A 27,577-nucleotide genomic window follows, 5' to 3' on the forward strand; every position below is an offset into this window, starting at 1 on the left:
GTTTCTCTAATTTCTCTCTTAGTGAGTTTGTTGTTTGTGTGCAGGAATGCTGTGAGTTTTGAGTGTTGACTTTGTATTCAGTTATGCTACTGAATTTGGTCATTCCATCTACAAGTCTTTCAATGGAGTTTTGAGGGTTTTCTATGCAGAGTATCACATCATCTGCAAATAATGATAATTTAACTTCTTCCTTTCCTACCCTATTCCTTTTATTTCTTTCTCTTATCTAATTGCTCTTGCTGATGTTTCTAGAATTACATTGAATAGAAGCAATGACAGTGGACATCCTTATCTTGTTCCTGATTTTAGAGTAAAAGCTTTCAGTTTTTGTCCATTTAATATAATGTTGGCTGTTGGTTTGTCATAGACAGCTTTTAGCAGATTAAGATAAATACCATATAGCTGATTTTCTGTAGGTTTTTTTAAAATCATGAATGAATGTTGGACTTTGTCAAAAGCTTTTTCTGTGTACATTGAAATGATCATATGAATTTTGTCTTTGAGCCTGTCGATACGGTGTGTTACCTTTACTGATTTGCATATGTTGAACCAATCCTGCATTTCGGGTGAATCCCACTTGGTCATAGTATATAATCTTCTTGATGATTTTTTGTATTCTGTCTGCTAATATCTTATTGAGAATTTTTTCATCTATGTTCATTAGAGAGACTGATCTATAGCTCTCTTTCTTGGTTGAGTCTTGCTCTGGTTTTCACATCAGGGTAATAGTTGCCTCCAAGAATGAGTTAGGAAAAGTTGCTTCTCTTTCAATTTCATTGAAGAGTTTGAGGAGTACTGGCATTAAATATTCTCTAAATTTCTTGTAGAATTCAGTAGTGAATCTGTCAGGACCAGGGCTTTTCTTTCATGGTAAATTTCAATCTCATTAATTGATATTGTGTTATTCAAAATTTTCATATCTGCTCAATTCAGCTTTGGTAATTCATACATAGATAAGAATCTAACCATTTCTTCTGTGTTTTATGTCCTAAGAGTAAAGATTTTTGGATATTGATGATCTTTTGAATTATCATAGTATCTATTGTGATTTTACCATTTTCATTCCTCATTGCATGATTTTGAGTCTTCTTTGGTTTTCTTTGTAAGATTGGCTAAGGGTTTATCAGTTTTATTTATTCTTTCAAAAAACCAACTCTTCGATTCATTAATTTTTTGTGTTTTTTTGGACTCCATTATGTTAATTTCTGCTCTTATTTTTATAATTTCCTGCGTTGGTCAGACTTTGGGTTTTTCCTACTCTTTATTTTGGTTTCTGTTTTAATTCTTGTAAGTTTTGTAGTAGGCAGGTTTATCACTAATATCAAGGCCTCTCTCGATAAGGTTTGTGCTTCAGGGATGTTTTCTGTGTGTAGTAGGTTGTGGTTGTGTTTCAAGATCTTACATTTCCAATTAATTAAGAGTGTGATGTTGATATCTGCTTGGCTCAACTCCCAGAGCTTTGGTGCAAGGGTGTGGTGAAGTTATTATTCCAGAATTTTCCAGTCTTGTCATAGAAGTGAAAACAACTGATTAAATCAGATATGACATCCAAGCTAAGGCAGTATAATTAGCAATAACAATATCATCATGCACAGTTTAGAAACCGATGAACTGTGTTAACTATTAGTTTTGTACCTTTAACCATAGGAGCAAAATCTACAGTTATACAACAGAACTGATTATAAATTGGAATCCTATATACAAAGTATTTCCCCTTGGTAGAGTGGTTTTAATTTGTGATCAGGAAATTTAAGAAGGATAATGGATAGAACAGAGAAAATAGAAAGAAAATAAAGTAGAAACCAGGCTGGAGGATGAAGGATGATCATGCATGCAAACCTTGGGAAACTAGAGAAGAGGACAGAAGAGAGAGAATGAAGCTGTAAGCAGGGGTTTTTACGGTTGACCCAAACAAGAGGTAAATAAAGGAAAGGGGAAAAGAAGATGACTAGATCAGAAAAAAAATAGCTGAGAAATAAAATAAAGGAAAAGGAATGGGAAACAAACCAGCAAAACATAAAAAGGAGGAGGAGGAGGAGGAGGAGGAGAAACAATTAAAGGAAAAATTTTAAAATTCCCCTGGTGTCCACTGCGAGTCCAAAACTACCGGATAATACTTCCAGTACGGTAGGACTTGTGCTGACTGTGAGGCCGTTCTTGGCTTCCCGACGCGGGGTCCTGGAACCGGAGTCACCAGCCATGCTCTGTGCGCTCCCGAGTGGCCTCCCCTAGTGACCCTGTTTTTCTCCCCCTGTTCCAGGGCTGTTTTCAAAGGGAGACGGCTGTCCCCAGTTCTGTGCCTTCGGCTCCTCCCAGCCCTTCCCAGCCTGCTGTGTTCTTCTCCCCTGACAGTTCTCTGTCCTCTCAAGCCTTTTGCTTCCACTGGGATGCTGTGACACGGTTGGTCCTCTCTCTGGTCCTGCTATTGCAGTTCCAGGCCGCTCAGTCCCAATTCTTCTTCCTCTCCTGTGGTGGCAGCTGACTTCTCACTCATTGCTTTACAAGTTCCCCGCCACCTTCCCCTCCCTCTGACGCAGTCTGTAACTTTCTGGGCAAGTGGGTGCCTTTCTGCTCCCATCACTGGTGGCATTGGGACAGCTCTGGGCTGCGCAGTCCTGAGGTGCAAGGTGTGTAATGCCTTGTGCTTCTCTATCTGCAGATCATAGGGAGCAACTGTGCCACTTACTATGCACCCCTAGAGTCTTTGATGGTGCTCCTGGTGGTTCCAGTTAGCACTCTGGTGCACAAAAAGAAAGGGAAGAAAAGAAAGAGAAAAAATGGAAAGGAAAAAAACTGAATAAAAAAAAGAAAACTGGCTGATCATCAGGGATCAGAGTTTACTGCTGGACTGTAGGGGTCCCTGTTTGGAAGAGAGGAGGAGGCAGGGAACCTTATATCCCAAGTCTATCCTGCGTGGCTTGATTTAGCCACACGACTTTAATATACCCTTTCTTCCTCTTCCTCTTCCTCTTCCTCTTCCTCTTCCTCTTCCTCTTCCTCTTCCTCCTCCTCCTCCTCCTTCTTCAGATTCCAAGTATGGAAGGCAGTTGTGGCAATCTGGCCGCCGGGCAGGCAGGCTGACCATTTTCCTAAGCCCTTTATGCATGTTTGGCTTGATCTATTAGTCTCTTGTGTTATAATGATTTGGTTTCAGGGTGAGTGTTCCTCCTTTTTCTTTCAGTTACCTGTATTTTAGGTGAATTTCTCTGAGTAACTCTGAATGAGGCTCCTCTTTTATTCAGCCATGTTGTCTGTAGGATAATCTTTTTAAAAATTTTCTCTTTGTTTGACATCATTTTCTAAATTCTCTACAATGAATATGTCAGTTCTACAATAAAGCACAGATCACTTTAAATTCTTTAAACGACATTCAAGTATATCGTAATGAAGCATTCCTAATACAATGTTGTCAAAGCAGTAACAGATAAATAAATTTATACACAGATAACCTCATTTTTTAAAGAAGAAAGACTTCACAATGGTCACAAATGTTATAAATGATTCTTTTAAGCACTTTGAATTTCTCAGATGTCTTAAAATGATCTTGTACTTACTGTTATTAGTAACCATTAAGCTACTCTCATTTCAAATCAAATCTCCAGAACATATCCAAGGCAACTGCAACTCTCATTCTACAATATAATGTGTGTTAAATGTTTTTAATTTTTTTCCTATAGCAACGTTGATTTTTATTTCAAGTCTTCAAGGGTAGAAACCTAGATCTCAGTAAATTTCACTTGCGTATCTTTTCAGCCACCAGCCAGGAATTTCTTCCTGCTGGTAACCCCTTTTAGAGATAAGCCATGGTGTTTCCCTGTACCCCAAAACACCAGGGAGATCAACATTTATCAGTATTTCAGAACTATCATCTGTCCTCATGCCTCACACTGGAACACTGATCACAAACAATCAGACCTCAAGCCCAGCTCACCTCAGCTCACCCTTCTGGCCATCAGCATGCTGGCCCTTGCCTGGTGGTGTTAACTCACAGTCCAACTCCCAGGATTTAGAGTCACCCAGATTGATGTGGCTGCTCTTTCCTCAGGTTGAGGATTTATTGTCAAATGAGGATAGAATCCTTTTTACCTAGAAAGGATGGTCACATCAGGTCATCCTGGAGAGAGCTGAAAGAGCACATTGAGTCCAGGCTGGCAGCTGCCTATTTCTGTTAAGCAGACCTTGTGCTCTGGACCAGATGGCGCTGGCAGAGCCGCTAGAGTCAGCCTGAAAAGACAAACACGTTTAGGGGTTGACTTTGATTTTCCACATTAAACTTTCATGTTCATGTGTGTATGCATGTGTAAATATGCATGCAAACACAGCTTCCCACTTATATGTCATTTGGTTAGCAAGCTGGTCTGGTGACTCATCCCACTGCGTGCTGCTCAGCCCAGGCTGTGGTGACACTGAGCTATGCATTTATTTGCTGCAATGAATAAGTGAATGTTAAATAAACTCATGTTCTCATGAAGTATGGCTCTCCCCAGAGAGCGTGCCACAGCTCTGCCAAATTCAGATGTTTGATATGTAAGATGGCACATAGGGAGGCTTTGGCAAAGAGCGCAGCCAGCTGCTGCCCTGGAGCTCCAAACTGGAGCAAAGGCCTAGTTCGGCCCCCAAGATCCAAGTCTCAAAGCAGTGCAGCTCTCCCAAGCAGAAGCCTGCAGAGAAGAACTATCCAATAGGGCTGCTCAGACACAGGAGCACCAGGACAGAGAGTTTTTCGCAGAAATGCAGGGTTGGTGGGGTGCCAGGCAAGAGCTGTTGCTCTTAGCGGTGGCCACAGAGGGTTAGAGGTCGCTGGACCTCATGCTGGAGTCAACTAAGATCGACCCCAACACAGATCTCCTAATACACTTAGGAATGTGGGACTGGACTCTGGCAGCACCTGCTCTTTCCCCTATAAAGGTCATGATCACGAATCACAGACCAGGCACTGTGCCCAGCACTTTGTTTCTAACTCCAAAAATCTTTTTTGAAATCATGATTACCTCAGTGTTACAAAGGAGATGGCGAGGACTGGAGAGGCTAAATGATTCTCCTTAGAGCTGGGAGAGGCCTGGTCCTCTCAGTTCCAAGACCCATCGACTTGCCTGGTGAGGTGGCATGTGCCTATAAGTTGAAGGCTGAGGCAGGAGAGTCACTTGAGTCAAGTCTGGCAACACAGTGAGACGTCATTTCTTAGAAAAAGTCTACTTGGTCCCATTATCTCTGCATACATTTCCAGGAGGCAGCGCTAGAAGAGTCCACGCAGGGTTCTTGTTCTTCTTCCCAGCACACATCTTAGGGCAATGCCGCGGGTTTCATCTGCTTTCAAGACTGCTCAGCCACGTAGTGTTTAATTTGGAGAAAAGACTCTGCTTTCATATACAGAAAGACATGAGAGAAAGAAACAAAGATACGGAAAGAGGAAGAGAAGTTTGAAGCCATGCACTGAAGAAGAGAATCTCCAGATCCTGTCTGGAACGGCCTGGACGTTCCGCAGGCCCGTGTCGCCATGGGCTTGTCTGACATTGTTGGTCCCATCACACTGGCCGCCCTGGTCTTCAGTCCCTGACTGTCTTTTGCCTCCGTATCTCTTCTCCGGTTCGGCCCAGCAACAAGGCAGTGGTTCGCAAGTTGGCAATTTTCCCAAGAGACACTGCGCAACTCCTGGAGACACCTTACTGCGTGCATGACTCTGGGAGGGGGCAGCTGCCACTGAGATCCAGTGCGTAAAGGCCAGGGACGTCTCTCAACATCTTTTTCAGATTGGGCTCAAACTGTCAAGGGTGCAAGACGGAGAAACCCAGCAGTGGAGCAAGGAAAGGAAGTAAAATAACATAAACATTAAAAATCAAAAGCATCTCAATTCTCAGGTGGCATGATTGTTAATGGAAATTCCTACAGGATCTATTCACAAAAACTACCAGAATTAGCACACAAATTTAGAAAGGTCATAGACTCCAAGGTCAAAATATAAAAAAGTTAATTTTATTTTTATATACTTGTAGAAAATAACAAATATTTTACAATCATAGTAGCAAGTATGCAGAACATTTCATAATAAACTTAAAAAGTCATGGGAGACCTCTAAACTGAAAACTGTGACCCTTGCTAGGTTCATAAACTAACCAAGAAAATGTTCAGCTGACACAATATTGTTAAGATGTCAATTCTGAATAAGGCAAAATTCTTAATAAGACAAAAAAGACCATTTGTACAAACTCACACTATGACTATACAACAAGGTGATCAATTCATATTCTATGTCTTATTCTAAAGGCACAATAATTTAAGTATGTGGAATTATCATTAATAGAGGCAAAAGATGAATGGAACAGATTAGAGAGTTGGGGAAACAAAACCATACATACAGACTCAACTGATTTTCTACAATCAAGAAATTTAGTTAAGCAAAGAAAAGCAATTCAATAGGAAAAGAACAATCACTTCAACAAATGAATCTAGTCAGGTGTGGCGGTGCACACCTGTAATTCCAGCACATGGGAGGCTGAGGCAGGAGGATCGTTGGGAGTTAGGGGCCAGCCTGGGCTACACGGTGAGTTCAAGGTCAGCTTGAACTAAATAGAACTGTCTCAGAACAAAACAGAACATAAAAAATGGGTCTAGAAAAATAAATAAGCCTTACCTCCTGCCTCACACCATAAGAAATAGAGAACTTAAACTCCACATTGTGCTGAGCTCTGATGAATCCTTTACCTATATCCTCAAACATGATTAGTTCAGATCACTCCATATGTTTCCTGAGGGCAAAATTGGAATCTTACACCAAGGAAGGAAGTTGATTTTGTGGCAGAATGAAAGTGTTATTCCCATCGTGTGCCTGCTTGGAAGCAGGAATTAGAGAGCCTCTGGTGTGACTTTCTGGGGGAAGGCAGACCCTCGCCATCTGCACATCTCATGCCTCCCCTGGTTAACGTGAGGCTGCACCAATGTGTAGCACCACCCCTGATGACACCACTTGCCCCCACTTATACAAAGGAACAAGAATCAGGTCTGACTACCCAGCTGGCCACTCTGGCTTACTAGAGCATGCATACTGGAAACTTTCTTAATAAAATAACATAGCAACACAGAATGTTCTTTGATGGAAAAAATGTGAAAACATAGTAAGCTATTGAAATAAACTGTCCAATAGAAAAAATTCTTAGAAACACAGAGTGTGAGAATCGAACTCAGGACCTTGTGCTTGCCAGGCAGGCACTGTGTCGCTGAACTATATCCCCAGCCCAGTGAGTTTTAACAGCTAAATGATACCAACACTGCAAGCTAGAGCTCTCATTTACAGATTAGTTCTGTTCTGAAATAACTTCTTACTTTTCCTGCATCATGGCATGGTGCTTTAATTTGTCTAGACTCTCTGAACTACAGCTTTTGTGTGGTAAATAACTTCTTAAGTACCATATTGAGGTTTGTGGTGAAGCATGACCCTTTCAAAGCACAGGCTGGGGCTGTTTCCCAGATGAATCCTGGGAGTGTCTGGGGCTCCTGGTGTGCATTCACTGCTCCTCCTTGGTCCATGTGGAATAATCTTACTGAATCTGGACAGCGTGGCGGGGGGGGGGGGAGAGGACGCTAGGAAGACACATCTCAGAGTCCCCAGGATGAATTGTCCCACAGAGCCAGAGCAGCTGCATGTGAGCTACTTTGGAGCAGCAGGCGAGGAAGCTAAGCCTATCGTGAGATGTAACGGACCTCACTCCTCAGTAGCCAGCACCATGTGAGTCGGTCCGCCAGCCAGAGAGGACCAGATGCCGCTTAAGCCCTCGTGTCACCTGCCTCTGTGAAACAGTGGTGGCTCCAGATACAAAGCCTGAGGACACTGAGGAACGACTCTCTACCTGAGAACCAGAGTGCAGGGCAGAGCTGAGGACCCAGCCGCACAGTAGCTGGAGATCTGAGGCACACCAGGAAAACTTGGAAACCAAATGTTGAGAAATGCTGTTGCCATAAATTTTGTGTCCTCACCCCAACTGCTTTTAATCTAGCAAGCGCAGTAGTTTAGGACCAGGAAGAAGCAACCAGGAGAGGGTTAGCTTCTCAGCCAAAACACTTGTGACAGGTCTGGTAGGGTTCCCCCAGGGCAGCTGTGCTCCCCACCAACCCTGCCCCCTGCTTGAAGATGGAGGAGTCAAGCAGTGGTGCCTAAGGGTGCAGGACGTGGATGGTGGGTGAATCTCAGGAGAAGCCCCTCTCCTGAGTATGTCATCGCCCCGGTTCTGAGCAGGGAGGCTGCCTTACCCCGGGCTTTGTCGCAGAATCTGCTGTCTGCATCTTCCTCAGGTAAACAAGAAACACAAGCTTTTTCAGAAACATGCTGGAAACAGCCAGTCTGTGTGACACCGTTTCTTGTGTTTTCTGCTGTTCCTAAAACCAGGACTGTCTCACATTTGGCCCCAAACCTACCATGGTCCAGAGAAAAGCTTTCAGCTCGATGCAAGTGGGAATGACTGGTCACCCTCATACAGATTGTCTTCTGTAAGCCCCAATTAAATAGTTAACAAGCAAAGCATTGACTTCTTTCCCTTACTGCTGGGATTGAACCCAAGGCCTCAATGAACTACATCCCCAGCCCTATTTACCTTTTTTTGAAGAAGTGTAATGCTTGATAGACGCCTAGGGTGTGGTAACCTACCTACTACGTAAAAGACCCTCTTTTTTGCTCTTGCTGCTTTTGCTGTCTTGAACTGTTGCCCCTGTGCCACGCCATCCTGCCTTGACACCAGCTGATTATGAACCGAAACCTTCACAAACTGTGAGCTAAACAAAACTTCCTTAATTTTTGGTGTTAAGTATTTTGTCTTGGCAATAAAAGAAAAGTAAAAAGACAGAGAATATTTTGCTAAATCACTAAGGTGATTGAGCTGGGCATGAATGTTTGGTCTGCCTGCCTCAGCCTCCCAGAGTACTACGATTACTGCATGTACCCGATCACACCCAACCGCATTTGATTTTTTAAAAATCTCATTCCATTCAGTATTTTCTGTCCCTGGGTAAAAAAACCAAAACAAAACAAAACAAAACAAAAAAAACCTTAGGTAATGGAAATCAAAATGAAGTTGTTATTTTTAATAAGCAGAGTAGTGAAATCTAAGTTTAACTGCAGATAAGTTAATATTACTTGTATATCTGTGCAATAAAGTGCTGCACTGAGAAGTAGGAGTTCAGTGCTGACTGCCAAGCGCCTCTGTGAATGTGGGTAAATGTTAGAGAAGCACCCAAGCAATGTTTTTGCTTTTTTAAGATATTGTGAAGATTTAGCTTCTGCAGTGCATTCTTTTTAGCTGTATGAAAGTTATAGAACTTTTGTAGCCCAAGTTTTCTCACTTGTGAAATGAAGATACTTGTAGTCTAGCTTTTCAGGTCACTGTAAGAAGCAGATGCTTCCTGACATGTGATGAAGTTGTGTCCTGGTAACCCACTTCGAGCCTGGCACCACCTGTCACTTATACCTGCGCCATGTGCTTTGACTGACTGAGCTGGAGATGCTTCATGCCTGTGTAACCTCAGTCGCTTTGTAACCCCTGAACCAGACCCCCTCCGCTGCTTGGTGTCAGGCAGACAAGGGGATTAAAAAGGAGGTTGGAGGAGCACGAACTGCTTCTCAGGTTGGCACAGAAGCAGCTGCTCCCTCCTGGGGCTGAAGCTGTACTCTGAAGATCATTGTCACATTACTTTTCATCTCCTTCCCAATCTTTTAAATTTGAGTTCCATAAATATCTGGGTATTTTTTATGATGGCAGAAATGGTGATACTGCTGACCTAATTCTGAAATCATTTAGATGGGGCTCTGATCCTCCGAGAATGGTTTGTTGTAACCAAGTGACGACTGATCTAGGATCACAAACTTCGGGAAGGTGCCCTGGAACTCCAACTTTCCCTAACAAGGGAGAGAGAAAGGCTGGCACGAGAGAGAGACTGCATCCTCAGACTTTGGAGAATTGGTCAGTCTGCAGAATCCCAGTGCTTTTTACATGCCTTGGCAGGATGTGTCTGTGACTGAAACTTGACCAGGTCTGGTAACCTTCTGCAAAGGTGTGATTTTATTCAAATTCAGACACCTACTCCCTCAGTGTCTTGTTTCATGCTTGGTTTAATCACTTTCTTACCTGGTGTCAATGCAATTATTTCCACATCAGATTCATAAAGATACAATTTTAACTACCTCCTTCTTTCTGAGAAAGAGCACCGCAGCCCTGCTCAGGTCTCCTAGCAATGTGTGACACATCCGCAGCTGGATTTAGTTCCATGAGCATCCAAGTGTCCCCTGCCTTTCTGTGACTGCCAGCCCGTGAGAACCTTCTCTTGCTCCTTGAGGAGGCCTGTGAGAGTCATCTCTGTAAAGCAGCCCTTTGTGTCCAGATCCCACATCAAGGGATTCAGCCACAGAGGGGAAGTTTGTGACACATGCGGACTCCTTCCTGTTGTCCCCAAACAATGCATTCTAAAGATGCTTCGCACCGCTCTTACATTCCCTTAGGTACCACTGGGCAGGAAGTAATCTAGACAGGCCTCAAAGGACACGGAAGGATATGTGCAGGGTAAGTGTAAGCACTGGATCAGCCTGCAAGAGGGTCTTGAGCAGGAGGACCGTGGTGTCTGGGGGTCTTGGATTCCACCCAGGGACTCATCTGAGAATGTCTATGTTCTCAAACCCCACAAGTTGCAGTCTTTGTACCCCCATCTGTTCAGGCTCCATTGGCATCAGAAGCTACTTCGGACACATCCTGTAATCAAAGCACCTTCTGGAATAATTTCTCACACACTTGGTGCCTGGAGAGGCCTGTTGTCCTAGAACTCGATGGAAGAGCAGTTGCCAAGTTTCCTCGCTTCAACACCACACGTGTGTTCCAGAATGGCTGCACATGTGCATGGGCCTTGCCCCGAGGCTCCCCCTTCTCTGCATGAAGAGCCAGGTCCCTGCTTCCCCGGTGGGCTGCTCAGCCTGCTTGGAGGCACAGGTGAGCAACACTCAGGGCTTCTCGTCTGGGGTAAGTGGCCCTACTTTGACCAGAGTTCTCAGAGTTGGAAGGTGACACTGTTGCAAAGTGACAATTAATCCTGAGATGAGGGTTTCTGAGAATTAAGTGTTGTGACTAAGCTATTCTAGGCCCAGTGCTGTGTCTGTGGGAGTGCACTGAACCCCTGACCATAGGACACAGGGACCCTAACACCATGAGGTGTGGCAGTTATCGGCCAGAGGAATGACAGGGCTTAAGTGTTGACACCTCACATCCTGTGCCTTTTATTTCCAGACCGATCTGAAATCTTCTCCGTGGGTGGATGAATGAGAGGAAATACACTGTCCCCATCCAAGGGAAGGAAGAGGATTAGGGGTCCATAGCATCACATCTGGCATGAGGTGCACTGTGGGCGTCCATCTGAGGGAGCTTGCAGGCGAATGAGCCTTCTGGGCAGCACCTGATGCTTCAGGGGAGAAGGAGAGGCAGGGAGGGGGAGGCCACAGGACTCTGCCTTCTTTTAGACACTGCCCTGCAGCAGACAGCAGCCCACACAAGAATGTCCTTATTAGCAAACAGATTGTGACCAGGAGCCACTCAAACAGCAGAGGGGATGGAGGAGGAGTATGTGACTCTGGAGGGAAGGGGATGCTGCAGGAGTTCAAATGTAGACATCCTAGGACTGTGACAGCAAACCTTCTAGAACATTCAATGATATAATCAGCATGCCACAGGTTCGCCACTTCTGTCCAAGGACATTTTTCCTGATTTTAGAGCTACCCTGGCCTGAGGGTTATTGTTCATGTCCAAGACATGCAATGATCATTCACTGTCCCCAAAGAGCCAGGCTGCTCCTACTGGCAACAGAGGAAGATACTCGATGTGCAGGCCTTGTGTGCGGAGCCGGCCTGCTGGTGACAGAGACAGTGCAGGGAGCTGCTGTTTTGGAGCCCAAGCAGCTGCCTCCGGATGTGCTATTCCCTCCTATCACAGCCTTTTGGCGGAAACCCCAGCTCACTCACAGGATGTGAAGTCTTTCCAGCGCAGCAGGCTGGCATCCGGGCCCATGTGGGTGCTGGCAGAGCTTCCTGGGGAGCCACCTCCAGGGCCCCGAGGTAACCTGAGCAGGGGAAGCACAGATGTGGGCCCTGGTGCTTCGTGGGTGCTGCCTGCTCGGTCTGTGTTAGCACACATCTGAGGTTGGGCTCTTGCAGATTCCCTGAGGCAGTGTGCAGTGCTCGCGTGCGTGTGTTGTGGTGTGTGACCACGCATGTCTGTGGTGCCTGTGTGGTACGCGTGTGAATGTGTGGTGTGTGATGTGCATGTATGGCGTGTGTGTGGAGTAAATGTGTGCACACGGGTGCCTGCCTGTCCTGAATGGTGGAGGCTGAGGACAGAGCGTCGCCTCCTCCTGCTGCTCCCTGAAGACTACTCCCACGGTCACCTAGTTGTTTCTGAACAAACCTGTTTCCCAGCATGGTCTCCACCTCCATCTCGGAGTGCATACACTGAGCAGAGAGGGCTAGAGTGTCAGAAAGGGACTCAGAAAGGGTTTCAGAAGCAGCTCCTTTCTGCCTGTGTCCCCTGCTTCCGGCCTGGCCAGCAGGTCCTGCCAAGGCCAGTGACTCAGCAGGGTGAGCATCTGCAGCTGCTCAGTCACAGCTCCACACGGTGACTGCCACTGCACTCCTGGGGCACTGAGCAGCTGAGGTGGTCACCTCTGTGTGCTGTGTGTGTCGCTGTCTCCGCAGGCTGCACCCCACACACACATGCGTTGACAGCAGCGTGGCTCAGCCTGCTGTGCCGTCAGCTGCAGCACACAGGACAGCTGAACATTCACCCCGCCAGCGGTCGGTCACGTAGGAGGTAGGGGCACACGCTTCCTCTTTCATTGACTGTCCTGTGTGCCCAGAACAGAAATGAATCCAATTGATAACATCCTGACACAGCACAGAGAAAGCCTAGGTCGGCTTGCTGGAGGCCTCAAGAGCTTGTCCTGCCCTGGCTCTGGCTGTCCCTCCTGCTGAGGAGCCGCAGCACAGCAGATGGAGCTCAGGGAGAGGAAGGAGAGGGAAGCTCTGGTCAGAAACAGGTTTCTCCCAGAAAGTCTGCCAGAACAGTTCAGGGGGCCCATTTTGGCTGTGCTGTCACAGATGGGCCCTCCCCCAGAACCAGATGCACAAAGAGAGAAGATTTAGAAGCCAAATCTGTCAAGAGAACACCTTAAAGACGGAAGCTGTTTTCCTGTCATTCTGGAGGCTAGAGGGTCCAAGGGCAGGGGGCTGGTCTGATAGATGCTCCTTGTCGTGTCATCTGATGGCAGAAGGACAGAAGGCAGAAGCAGGGTCCACACTATCCTTTATCTTGGACGCAACCCCTCCCATGACAGAGGCTTCACTGCTCCCAAGAGAGCAAAGCCCTGAGAACCAAACCCAGTTGAAGGCCACCTCCGGTGCAGCTGCTCAGGGGATTCATTTTCCAATACAAGAACTTTGGGGACACATTCCAATGACAGTGATTGCATCTACACACATAGACCTGTCCCACACAGGTCATGGGACACATTGGAAGAGGTACACCTTAAAACATGTTATAAATAAAAAGGTATTTTAACTGTCCTGGAATGGGGATAACCTAAGCAGAACGTCTTTCAGGGAGTGACTGGTTAAGCCATGGCAAACTTTCCATGTAACTAGAAATCAAGTGCATGAAGCAAAACACTACACACAAAGACTGGCATCGAGGGCAGATACTCTGGGTTTAGCCAGTGAGCTCATGTTGCCCAGGTAGCTTTTCCAGAGACCCTCCAGAAGTCCTGTGCAGACTTAAGGGACAGAGGAACACTAGCGCAGTAGGACATGGAACTCCTCCTCCAGGCTCAGCCGATGACTCACACATCTTTGCTCAGATCTGCTGGGCTCTATGTCTATTTACACCCGGACTCGGGGTGAGGGTCCGGAAACAACAGACTTGGTGCTGAGCCCCCGGGAATTTATGGTCTCACAGACAATGAGCAGGAGTGCAAGATGAAGGAGAATCAGGAGATAATGTAACATACTTAAACACTGTTTCAGAATTTTTATTCCTGCATTTAACTCCTTTTCAAGAAAACATTTAGCTTCCCCTGGACTCTGACAGATTGGAAGACACGGGAAAGGATCAAAGGTGGCATGGGTACTTGGCACGGGTTACCAGCAGGTGGCGACGTGCACGTGAGCATGGGCCCTTCTGCCCAATTCCACACCAGGTTGACACAAGGACAAATGGCACTGTGTCTGTCAGTGCTTGGTAGAAGACAGTGTTATGAAGAATGATGAAATAGGCCTTTATCTTTATGTGGTGTTCACTCTCCTCAAAGTATTGCACATGCTTTGCTGTCTCATTTGATGCAGTGTTCAATGAAATGATTAGGCTAATTATCAACTGCCAGGCTAATTATCCTGACCAAAAGGAAACTGAGGCTCCCACGCTCAAATCACTTTTTTGTTTCATTTTAACATAGGAAGAGAAGATAGGTATAACAATGAAACTGAGTTTCAAAGCAGCTTGGTTGGATCCTTACAATAGTTGATACATGGTGTACAAGATATAGGAATGATATCTTCTCCTAAGAATAGTAGCGCAGAACTTTCTTTTCAGGGAACTGAGAGAAGCTAGCTGTATCTGTCTTAACTGTCTTGTGTATACATAGATTTTTTTGCCTTTTCCTCTTCTCAAATCACTTTTCAAAGCCATACAGAAAGTGTTGAGCTTTATCTTCCGACCCTGAGGTTTCGGAGCTGAGTTAATACTCCCCCTGCCTGCGTGGATATTAGGGTACTGCCTCTCAGAGTGCGTCGGCTCTGAAGAAGAGGATGACAGTGTCTATGCAGCCCTGGGTTTCTCAGTCTTTAGTGCTCCTGTCCTTCTGCCCTTGGTGGTTTTTCAGGACTCAGCCTCCTCCTGCTAAATCCCATTTGCACACTCCCAGGTGAGATGTGTCTCAGTCCCCCGGTCCCTGCAGCACACGTTGTCCCTAGTTGAAAATCGCTGATCCAGTCTGTTCACAATCCTGGGCACACAGGAGAAACCTTGTATATCCCTGGTGAAAATATCAATTCTGAAATGTGGTTGATAGAAACTGCCAAAAGGTAAAGCAAATCAAGGGTTAAGATGTAGGTTAAGATTCACTTCTGTAGCACAGATAACACACTAAGAACCGAGCCAGCCAGAGAAGATTGTGCTGGTCAGTGGGTGGGTTCACAGGTCCATCTGGGAAGAGGAGAGGGACACTATATCTGTCAAAAGCAGGAGCACGCACAGCTTTGCGTGTACTTCTGCAGTGGAGCAGCCAGCAGTCCGGATCCAGGACACAGTGGTGAGCAGTTGGTGGATTTGACAGGAAGCCCCGGGAGGGCTGTGCAGGGGAGTGGCCCAGAGCACCTGGGGCTGGAGTCTATTTCCACCTCTGCTGCTACTGGTGTAGGAAGGCCCTCGGCAGGCCCCTATCCTCCTGGAACCACAGCCTTCAGTCATAAAACAAGGAGGTTGGAGTATGTTACTCTTAGGTAACTTACAGCTCATTTATTTATGATTTCATGATGCAAGTTCTCAATTCCCTATCTGAAAACCTCAGGGTCACATGTGGCCTGTGCTACTGAACTCAAACAACCTACAATCAAGCGCATTAATATTTCTTCAGTAAAGTGTATGGCTGCTCATGGTGAGATGGGGCAAGACCGCTAGCAGCTGCTTATATTTTGAGATTTGCTTTTGCTGCCAGTGAGTTTACCACAAAAGCCCTTCTGGTTTTCAGGCGACGGGTTTGGACTCAAGATTACGCAATTTATATGTGTACTCAGTTTGGACATTAATGACGATTAATAAACCCCTATTGTCAAATGTAAATTATGCTCGGTAAACCTGCTTGTCTCATTCCTCAGAAAGTGGAGTTTTATTAAAATTAAAGGATCTTTTCTTAATATTTACTTTCTTGGCTCCCAAATTTCAAAGCTGCCACAGTAAGCATTCTCTCAAACCTTGATTTTTATTCTAGTATTTAATTATTATGTAAAAATTATCCCAGTAATAAATGTATATAAGAAAAATATAAGTGAAAAAACTTTAACATTTTAATATAAAAGCATATAATAAAATTCCTGAGCAGTTATCTTCTCATGTAGTCAGAAAATGAAGTTATCAAAGTAATATAACAGAAAGTAATTTGGTAAGTGAAGTTCCCTGTTTGTCGGTTGTGTTTTTGTTGGGTCCCCGCAAGCTGAACAGTGGCCACGCGCACAGGAATCCACAGCAAGCACCGTTTGCCGGGAAAGCAGCAGGGCTCCTAGTGGCTCGAAGGCTGGATCTGAGTCTCCTCCTGGTCTCAGGGCCACACTCCGCACTATTAATAGTGCTGCCGACTTCGCACTTTCCTGCACTCAGCACTTCTATTGCACACTTATAATATTGCAAACAGAAACACTCCATCGAGCTGAATATGGTAAACATCTTCACCGAACAGAAAATGCATGCTCACTGTGCTGAAGGGGAAACTGAGGCAGGGAGAGAGCGGCAGTTAAAATCAAACAGCAGTTCAGGGAAGAGCTAAGAGGAGACTGAACCTGCCTCCGGCTCTCTCTGTGAGCGGCTTTAGCTAGTTCAAGCCACAGACAAAGCAGGAGGAAGATGGCATGGTGACCGAGGGGGAAGATCGTGAAGGGAGAGCGCGTGAGTGGTCTTGGCTGTGGGAGTGTGCAGGGACACACCCAGCAGATCGGCTGTCAGTGCTGTCTCATCCTGTACTCTAACAGCACCGATGATGATCACAGATGCCAGGTGCTGTGCTGGGTGTAGGGACAGTGAGGGGTGGGACCCTTGAAGTGTGTGGGCGAGGGCTGTAAACGGACAATAATCAAGTAAGAAAACCACACTATTTTAGATGCATTGTAGATGCTGCACAGAGAATCACAGGGAGTAACACCCGGCTTGTGCCGGCCTGTGGGAGATCCGCAGGGGTGAGAGTCACTCCATCCCCTGGAGAGGAGAGCCAGGGCCTCAGCGGGGAAGGGGTAGGGGGAGAGGGAACAGGGCAGGGATGGAGTTAGAGTAGAGCCTGGAATGCAGGGCCTGCGAAGTCAGAGTCAGGGCAAGGAGAGGCCGCGGGAGGGCTCAGCAAAGGCTGCACTGTTTATTGGCAGCGTTGAATGAGCAGCCATCTGCCTTGAGGAGAACAGACTGGAGCAGGCAAGAGACGAGTGAGAGCCTTAGTGAGAAAGCAGATTTGAATACAACATCACAGGAGTATGGGAATTCTCTCTGTGGTACTGGCTGAGACCCTAAATCAAAAGGGTAGTTAATCAGAGGCGGACTTTACCTGTTTGTGTCATCTTCCTGGAAGCTTATGACCATTCTAAGATTTGCATATATGTCTTTACACTTGCAACCTGCCATTTCTGTATGACTTTTAAAAGTACATTTAGTTTTTGATGTGGATACTTTATCACGCAAATATAGATGAGACATCCACAAAAACCGTATAGTCAGATACATAGCATTCACAGTGGCGTCAGATGAATTCCATTCTTACTTATCCATGACCCACAGAATTAAAAATTTAACTTATATTTCCTTCCAGCCTGTATCTTCCTGGCTAACAAATGCTCAGCTCTCTCCCCCTACAGATACCTCCTCAGTACTGTGCTCATTTCAGATGTTCTTTCTAGTCTTGGCTTCCACACTGACCAGTGGCCGTGGAGTTAGCCCTGCACCTGGAGGCTACGGGGACAGTTTCATTCTGTTTCCTTTGGAACTGAACCATACATGGTCTTGCACTGTATTATGCCTTCATGGGCCAACGCTTTGTTGAAGGCAGGCACAGAATGAAGAAGACATATTTTCTTTGGGAGGCTGGCCTGCGAGCTCTGGACAGGCATCTCTTCACATAGATCCATCCCTTCCAGCTCCTTGCCAGAAGAACGGCTCCTTAGAAAGTTCCTCCAAACCAGACAAGCAAAGAGATCAATCCATTAGAAGGTAAGGTCTCAGAAACAAAACACGAGTTTCTGTAGGGGCCCTGAACCTAAAATGAGAACTGACTCAGGATAGCCAGGCTGTGTGCTGCTGCCTCAGTTAAACTAAGGTCTTTGGAACTAGAGACTGCACAGCCGAGCCTTGAGAGGGACATGCCACGTCCTGGTGATGAGAGAAATTACACAGGACCAGGTATCTAATGGTTGCTGAGCCTTGGCCAATGTGAGGCTGTGTGGTACTTCACACAGTGGTTTTTAAACTTTTGCAAGTATTAGAACAATATGAAATCCTTGCTAAAATTTCAATCCACACTCTCTGATTCAGTAGATCAGGAAAGGGGCTCAGAAGTCTATGTTTTAAGAAGAGGCCAAGAATTTGGAAAACTACATGTTGAAAACTTATTTGGAGCCTGATGAGGGCTCTGCTACCGGGCGCCTGTAAACCAGTGCCCTCTGCTCATTTCTAGTCTCCAAGAAGACCGTGAGTGACTCAGTTCTCTCAACTAGGAAAGTGTCCCAGAACCTGCCTGGCTGGGCTATGGTGAAGACTGGGTAAGTTGATAAATGTAACATGCAGTGCCTGGGTTGTTCAAGCATTTAATTAATGTCAGCAATTAACAATTACAAAGATGCAGCATTGCTGAAACAAGGTTTAGCAAATCTACGTGTGAAATTCCAAACTTCATAGATTTTTGCGATGCTCGAGATTCAGGGCACATGAAGAAGAAAAGTTATATAAATACCAGCTTCCACTTCAAATATATTTCATATATTAAATAATTTCTCTCTGTTTAACCCAAATCTCTTAAGTTCAGTACAATTATTTGAAAATGGAAAATGGGAGGAAGGTAGAGCTGATATTGGAAGCATTAGTCTAGAGATGGGGAAGGTGACGCCATCTGGCACATGACCCTTCTCAGCACTTAGGGGGCAGGGTACACAGCGTCACCCTTCTCAAGCTGTCCATCCACCCATGCTCCGCAGGGGGTGCCCAGGCAGGAAGACAACATGACAGTGCCCCAAGCTCACACCTGCAAGTTGCACAGGATGGTGGCACCTTCCATCTCTCTCAGCCTGTCTCTCTGCAGGGGCCCACGGCAAGAAACATGAAGGAGAATGCTGGGTAATAGAAAAGAAAAGGTCCAAACTCCAGTCTTCAGTATAGTTTAGTCCTTCTCTGTTTCTTAACCCCTCTTCCTGTACAATAGAAAACTAAGCTAGTAAAAATAAAATTCTAGCTACAGCATGCAGAAGGGCAAGGCAGAGAGTCAGAAAAACAACACTAATCATGCACAGGAAGAATAAATTAGCAAGTCTGGAGGTCTGGGTACCCTTATCTGAATGACACGGTTAAGACATCAGCCTGTGTGTACAGAACAACCTTGAGCACTACCGATGTCCAGATGTGGGCTATATGGCAGTTGCTGAGTAAACATAGTAACATAATAGGAGTACACTTACGCGATGGTCATAAAGAGACATGGACAGAGGATATTTTCAAGTTTGCTTTGGGGGATATCCAGGAAAGCCACATGCAGCCATACTGCCCGAGTGTCTACTCTGATTAAGAATTTTCAGTCGATTTCTCACGGGACCCTGAAAGCAACCAGAAGAGTGGAATTAGCTCCCACTTGAACTCAGAGTCTCTGAGACCTGGGGGTGTGACCAAGTGAGGAAACCACTCCACGTGCGTGAAACACAGCGCATGTGACAGGGCCCCACTGCACATGAATGAAATGCAGCATATGCGATACAAACTCATCTCATGACAATAAAATGCAGCACATGCGACAGGAACCTACCCCACACTACCAAAGCACAGAGCTGTGACAGGATGACACTTCTAAGATACGGCAGCCTAAGCCCCTGGCTTCCACCTTATTTCCCTGCCTGGCTCCTTTTTAGATCTGATGGAGAAGGGACCTCGAGTTCTGAGCTGCCTTGAGAGGGGGACAGGGGAGGCTGGCCTGGTCACCCTACAGGGCTGACCCCAAGACACCGCTCCCAGTCCCAACTGTGGGCTATGGGCCAAAACACAGCAAACTCCTGCAAATACAGTTTTGTTTGTTTCGCTCCCATTTGAAGAAACTTTTCATGTCTCCTTATTTGCTTTTAGAAAGAATCTGAGCTTCTCACAGTGATCAGGACAATGATTTACCACCACGTCCCAGCATGTTAGTTCATTGAGTATTATGTGGTAGTTAAAGCAGGAACATATAATTCAGGTATCAACTGAGCCTTAGGGACTAAATGCAATGGACTCCACGCCAATACATACTGCATGAATTATCTAATACACCTCCTATCAATTCTTGATGAGTTTATACGCTCACATCCATGTCTCGCCTTATTTTGCTTCTGCTCAGTTAATTCACAGCATAAATTTTCTCTCTACCCCATACACACTACTGTTGCACTCAGCCTCAGCTCCACTGGGAATCCAGGAATGTCAGTTCCACCCCAACCCCTACACACACACACACACACACACACACACACACACACACACACACGGTGCTCAGCTGTTCTTCACGGAAGATTGCAGTGAAAAGCAGTTTTACCAAACTGTGAAGATTTCCTCGCAGCTCAGACAAATGCAAATTAAAGCTTATGCATCATTAGTAAAACAGTTTTTGAAGCCGGAGCAGTGACTTAAATTTATTTCAGTTTGTTCTTGCGTAAACAAACACTAGAAGGAGACCAAAAAGACTAGATGAGAAATTTTCTACAGGCAGGATTGTGGAATAAGGCACAGAGGGACAAAAATTGGGCCAAGATTTTAGAGTATATTCCTTTATATTTTGATTTTGATTTTGAGCCATGTAATTATATTGTTTATAAAACGTAGAAAGCCACTCACGTCCCTTCCACTGGGGATTTCTAGCTGGCTGCACCGCATGGCTGCCCCGTCTTTTTGCTCTACCTTGTAGCCGTACTCTACACAGGATTGAGTCTTTTCCTGTTCCAGCACAGAAGTTTTTCACTTGTAATTCAGAGAAATCCTCTTCTCTCTCTGCTTTGAAATTAACTTCTAGGCCCATTGTCTGAGCATCAAAAACTCATAAATGTGCTCCCGTCAACAAAGCGTAAAGACACATAGATGTGGTATTAAAGTGCCGCTGTTCCCGCTCTAGCCTTTCTTCCCCAGAGCACACAGTGAGAGAGGGCTCCTGGGAGGCTACGAAACCAGAGAGCCAGGAGGAGAAAGCCCTGCAGGCAGTGAGAGAACAGCAAAGGCCTTCTGAAGGGCAGCTGAGGGGCAGCCCGACTGGATCTCCAGCCTTCTCCTGACAGCCGTTCTGGGCACGTGGCCCAGGCCTTCTAATCAAACCTAAATGGTCTCTGATGAAGTCATCTAAGTGTCTTCCAACTCTACAGTGTAATTTCACGATGACGTCACATTGTTTTTAATTGAGCAAAACTGTGAATGGTACTCCATGCCAAGCCACATACTGTCAGTAAACATATGGAAAGATGTGTGGTCTGGTCACCAGGGAAGTGCAACGGGACCCACTACACACTTATCATACTGGCTCAGAAGTGACAGAGAGGAATCACAGGTATCGGTGAGGTTGCAGATGATGACAAGTAGCACTACAAGCTGGTGCCACCCACCGCTGCCACTGCGACAAGAGCTCGCCCTGTATCTTAACAATATTTTTTGACCCAGGCATGCCCCTCCAACAGATGTGTCCACACATGTACCAGTCTGGAAGCTCCTCAAAATGTCTGTCAGTGGCAGAATGCAGAAATAACCTGCAAATGCCATGCAGGGGACTGTTACCAGCCACAGGAATGAAGAAGCAGAAGTGGCCGCAACCAAAGGCTTCTTAACCTGTGGTTCCATTTCCCTAAGGCGGAAGGGATACTATTGAGACTAACCTAAGGCTGACAAGTCGCAACAATGGTTAGTCTGGGGAGCGGGTAACAATGAGGAGGAGGGTAAATGGAGACACACGGCTCCTGGTTATGGTCTGTTTTGTGATCTCAGAGTTAGTTTCATGAAGGGCTCGCACTGCACCCTTAGAATTTATGCACTTATGCTCATATGTTTGAGTCTTAGCCAGAAAGATCGTGGCTAAAGGGTGTGATGCAGGAGTTACTCATCTCCCAGCAGTCAGGAGCTAGAAGAAGGAGGAGAGAGAGAGACAGACAGACAGAGAGACTGAGAGAGAGAGAGAGAGAGAGAGAGAGAGAGAGAGAGAGACAGAGAGAGAGAGAGAGAGAGAGAGAGAGAGAGAGAGACAGAGACAGAGACAGAGACAGAGAAGGATGAGGAGGAGGAGGAAAGCTGTGGGCTGATCTGCTGTTACCTATGACTGAATGGGAATGTGAGCATTGTTCTTTTCTTTTCCTTTCCTTTCCTTCCTTTTCTTTTCTTTCCTTTCCTTTCCTTCTCGGTCCTGGGGATTGAATTTATGACCTTGCACTTGCCAGGTACACGCTTGTGCCGCTGATCTAAGGCCCTGGCCCTTGAGTGCTGTTCTTTTGTGAATATTTCCTTACTATTTTTCCTGTAGTGAGCTTAAGTTGTTTAAACAACTACAGTTGCTTTGTTTCTCAACTAGATTTGTCCTTCTTTTACTTCTTTCCATACTGCTGTAATATGCAATCCCAGCTCCTCTGACATCATAAGAAAACTATGACTATGTTCCTCGGATCACGCCACTTTCTGCTGTGATGTCGCTGACCTCAGGACTCCTCAGACTAGTAAATACCAAGATGCAATGAATCTTATGTAACTTTTTGATAACTAAATTTTCTACTGCCACTGACCATGAAACCTTTGGCTCCTGAGCTTCCCTTTCTGGGTCCTCTTGCACCAAATCCAGATTGCATAGCTAGTTACAGTCAATGCCACGGTGCTCCTGGGTTCTCTGCATCCCATAAGGGTCTGCGTGAGCTCTGTGCCATCTCCATGAGCCCTGAGTATGGCCAGAGGTGACTGTGTGCCTGTCCTCTCTTGAAGCCACCTGCTCACACACCTCTGCTTGTCCTCCACAGGGAACCCTTCTTCTGTCTGTCAGATCAGGACTTTCCTGAAGCAAATCCTTGTGAAAACCAGAGCAGAGCTAGCTCTTCATATCCTGAAGGCTAAGATAAAGAAATTTTAAAATGTTTTTACTCTGAAATGCCTAGCTTTCAAACCACCATTACAAAACACTATTTTGTATATTGGAAGAAGCATCCTGAGCAACAACCCACAACTTCCTAGTGAATTAGTCTAAGAAGTAAATGGATTAACCTTGGGAGAAAAATGAGGGGCTACTCAAGGCCATTCAGAAATGTAATATTTATGTTTGGGTAGCATCTCACTATAGAAGAAATTGAAATTTGCCCTAAGGGTTGTGTGATGGGGGAATAAGACACACTCGAGAAAAGATCTAAATCAAGGAAGGCTTGGGGGAATCGGCCAGCTGTTTTGTCTCCCTCTGAAAGTCTGGGGAAAAAATCCTGAACATGCGGAGGATGCGGGGCTTCGGTACACTCTGTCAGAACCACCGCAGAGAGGCAAGTTCAGAAGAACTGCACATCGCATCAGCTGAGTACACATTTGACAGGAAGTGAATGATGGGGGCCCACGACAAGGGCAGTGAAAAGAAATGAGAATCGGCCATCTGCAGCCCCAGGCAGCAAAGCTGTCTACTAATAGGGACCAGGCGTCGAGGTCAAAGCTGAGGGCTATCTAGCTCTCCGGATGTTCTCGCTCTCCGGTAGCTTATCTGAATGTGGAGACAGTAGTAAATAACTGGAGGAGTGACAGAGAAAACAGAAATCAGGTAACAGTACACCAGAAAAAGGAATGTAGGTGGTCTCCTCACAGCGGTGTGTGGCACATAACAAATGCTCAGTAAGTGATGGCTAAACAGCATCCCACGATCCCCAGCAGAGAGCACAGAATGGTAAAGAAGCCTCTAGCAAATGTCTTGTGGTGGAGGCCTAGAGAAACATGGGTGAGAACAAAACAGAAAATGGGGGACCCCTCCCAGATGCTTCAGATGCCACATGAGAATGAGGATGTGCATGGTCCCATGTGATGTGTGTGGCCCCATGTTGGTATCAAACAGGTGTGTAAAACAAGGTGCCATGGTGGAGCTCAGAAAGGTCATCTTGCTTCCTGTTGGGCCATAAGCCCCATAAGAAGCAGGAGGGAGGGAAGAGGGGACAGAGGAGAAGCACAGCACTCACCATGTCTAGGTTTTAGGGGATCCTGAGAGCCTGAGACCCTGTGCTGGCCCTCTGCACATGCAGCTCTTGCAGTCAGGGCTGAGGCCCTACCCACAGGCCAGGAGGGCCTCAGCTTCAGCTTCTGCGGAGGACCTCATGTCCTCCCATGTCTTCCACATCCCCACTCCCCGAGGAGAAGGTTTAGCTATGAGAAGTCCTCTCCAGGTTGCTGTGTGTCTAGTCCACCCCAGGAAGCAAGATAGCATCTCCACGGTTGGGAGGGAGCCCTAGAAAAGCTTCCTGGGTGGCCGCCTCTGATGGACACGGCATGCAGGATAGGTTTACCTGCAGCCCTGGCCCCAGATGACAAGTGGCTGAGGGAGCCCTCTCTTACTCCTGGGTCTGACTGTGCAATTTGGGGCAGGCCCTTAGGGTTAGGGTTAGGGTTAGCCTGCCCACAAGTGTCTGGTCACCTCCCAGTGGCCAGGGTCTGTCCTCAGGCCCCAGAGGCCCACAGCAGTGTTACTGTAACTGTCCTCAGAGAATCATTCTGGATCTAAACTGCTGTTACCATTGCCTACAGCCTGTTTGTGTGGGGCATGGGGGAGCTGAATGCTATCATCTTTCACTCAGACCTAAGCAGATCCATGTGTGTTGAGAGACTCAAGAGAAAAGCGATTTTGTACATTGCAAAAACTTGGAAATGAAAATTTGCATTTTTATACTGTAAAATGCTTTTCTCCTGAGATACCAGCCCAGAAACTCTTCACTGAAATCGCGCACTATGATTGTAATACTGTGACTAAAACTGTACACTTTGAGTTCCATCTTTCCTTCGATTCTCAAAGCCAACTGTTTTTAAACAAGTGCTCCTTGTCTTAAATTATTTGCTAGCAGATAAAAACACAGCCCAATCACCAGCAAAGTGAAAAAAAAACTCACATAATGGGAAAAAAAATTAGCGAACTGTCCCTCAGACAGAGACTTATATCTAGAACATACAAAGAATTGAAAAAAATCAGGCCCCCAAATTTAAAAAACCCAATCCAAAACTGGGCATTTGAGATGAACATGCACTTCCCAAATGAAGAAATACAAATGGCAAATAAATACATGAAGAAATATTCACCATCACTGGGAATTTGAGAAATGCAAATTAAAACAATGTTCAGATTCCATCTCACTCCAGAACAATGGTTGCCATCAAGAAATCAAACAATAACAAATGCTGGCGGAGCTGTGGGGATAAAGGAACACTGCTCCACTGTTGGCGTGAGTATAGACTGGTGCAACCACTGTGGAAATCAGTGTGAAGATGCTTCAAAAAACTAGGATTGGAAGTCCCATTCAATCCAGCTATTCCCCTCTTGGGTATTTTTCCAGAAGAATTGAAAACATCATACCACAGCAGTATATGTGCATCCATGTTTATAGCAGCACAGCTTGTAATAACTAAATCTCAGAAACAACCCAAATACCCATTAATTGAGAAATGGATAAAAAAGATGTGGTATTTTTATACAGTGGAGTGTTTTTGTTTGTTTGTTTTTTTGTTTTTTTGTCTTTTTCCTCTATGTCGGTACCAGGGATTGAACTCACGACTGCGTACTTGCAAGGCAGGCACTTATGCCACTGAGCTGCCACTCCCCAGTCCTGGAGTGGTATTTTTATACATTTTTATACTCAGGTATGAAGAATACACTTGAGGCTTTCATAGGTTAATGGATGCAACTTGAGACCATACTCATAGTGAAATAAATCAGACTCACATGTGTAAATACGTATTGTCTCCCTGGCATAACAAACTGAAAGAGAGAGCTGGGCGTTTAGCTCCACGGCATAAGCGCCTGCCTTACAAGCACGGTCGTGAGTTCAATCCTCAGTACCGATAAAAAAGAGACTGAAAGAGTAAGATCCAAAGCATAAAATAGGTATTGGGAAGAAACAGAAAGACACTGCTCAAAAAGAAAGAACAACTGAAGTAGGGGAAAGGAGGAGAGAAAGGAACAGACTGTATGTTTGCAAATATAGTTATAAATATATATATATATATATATATTACAAAATAGATAGCTATCTACTAATCTGTTAGTTCATTAAAAAGAAGTTTGTGTTTTCATTGTTCAATGGAGATCCCAGCTACACTAGGCTGTGCTCGTACAAACTGGGAAACTCAGCTGGCGGCTGCCTTGAGTCCCAACCATCCTGAGCCCCCCCCCCCCCGCCCGCCCAGGAGACTTTAAGATCATTGCTGCCAGAGCTCAAGGACGCACCCAGCTCCCAGCCACACTACACTAGCCTTGGGAGGTTTTGTGGACCGAATATATTACGCCCAGCGACCTTCTCCAGTTACAGGGAGCATGTGAAGTGAGCTCCAGGGCATTGGTCTTACGGAAATACAGGAAAATGACAAAACGAAAGACCAAAATGCAATCTCAGACCTCCAGCCCATCCCAAGAAAGACTAGGAGCCATGTCCATAGAAGAAAATATATGCCATACACCTGAAATACCTGCAACAATAGCAACTGAAATAAAGAAGCAACTCTGGGAAGCTTTAAAGGAATTCAGACTAGAAATAATCTCCCAGGTAAAAGAAGTGATAAAAGTAATGAGAGAGATGCTGAACAACTCTAAAGAAGACACAGTTAAAAAATTAGAGGGACAAAACAGAAAGATAGAATCCCTGGATGAACAATTTAGGAAACAAACAATACATGAAACAGATTCAAAGAGATATACAGGAATTCATTGCTCAATTGTTTGAACATTTTTCATGCCTATATCTGGTAATCTAACAACAACTTTGAAGATAACAATATATAATATATTAACTAGTATATTAATCTCCTATTATTTTGTTTTGAAATTTTGTATCATCTGAAGGTATGCTCAGCTATTTCAAAGGAGACATTATTGTAGCTACTGTTATATCGAATTGTCTTGTGGTGAAATACTGTGTTGCTTAAATTGTTCTGTATTGATCTACTTTATTATGTCCTCTTTTGTCTTAATCTCTTTAAAATAAAAAATTTTAAAAAAGAAATTCTGTATCATCATTTTAATTCTTTTTTGTTTTAAAAAAGCAGAGAGGATAGGCCATGGTCACCCCCAAAGCATCCTATACTTCAGAAGCAGCTGTTCACTGGTGACACTGTTTAGGGCCTGCCCCACTCAGCTCAGGTCAGGTGCTGCACGTACTCTGCCAGGCGGATGGGGGGCCTGGAACCCCACAGGTCCTAACAGCCCCTCACCTCCACCCCTTCCTTGGTACGGTATGGGGCCGCCCTCTACAGAGGGAACTTTCCATCAGGATGCAGCTTGGAGCAGATCTGAAGGAAACGCCCATCAGGACCAGGGGTTAAGGATGTGTAGAAATTGACCCAATCAGTAAGAAGTTAGGGTCTGAGTTCCACCCCGTGAAGTGTGGGTTAGGGAG

At 45.5% G+C, this 27,577-nt stretch overlaps 1 long non-coding RNA gene across 1 annotated transcript; it reads left to right on the forward strand.

The window, feature by feature from the left end:
* Positions 1-1,174: 1,174 nt before the first annotated feature.
* On the forward strand, positions 1,175-27,184 carry LOC106027274 (uncharacterized). The gene is made up of 3 exons (XR_001200854.2): positions 1,175-17,975; positions 18,439-18,523; positions 22,590-27,184. It is a non-coding gene; the product is annotated as an uncharacterized LOC106027274 (long non-coding RNA).
* Positions 27,185-27,577: the final 393 nt, after the last annotated feature.

The sequence above is a fragment of the Cavia porcellus genome, unplaced genomic scaffold (assembly GCF_034190915.1).
Source record: "Cavia porcellus strain 051 isolate PalLab524CR breed Dunkin Hartley unplaced genomic scaffold, mCavPor4.1 scaffold_14, whole genome shotgun sequence".
Taxonomy (NCBI): Eukaryota; Metazoa; Chordata; class Mammalia; order Rodentia; family Caviidae; genus Cavia; species Cavia porcellus.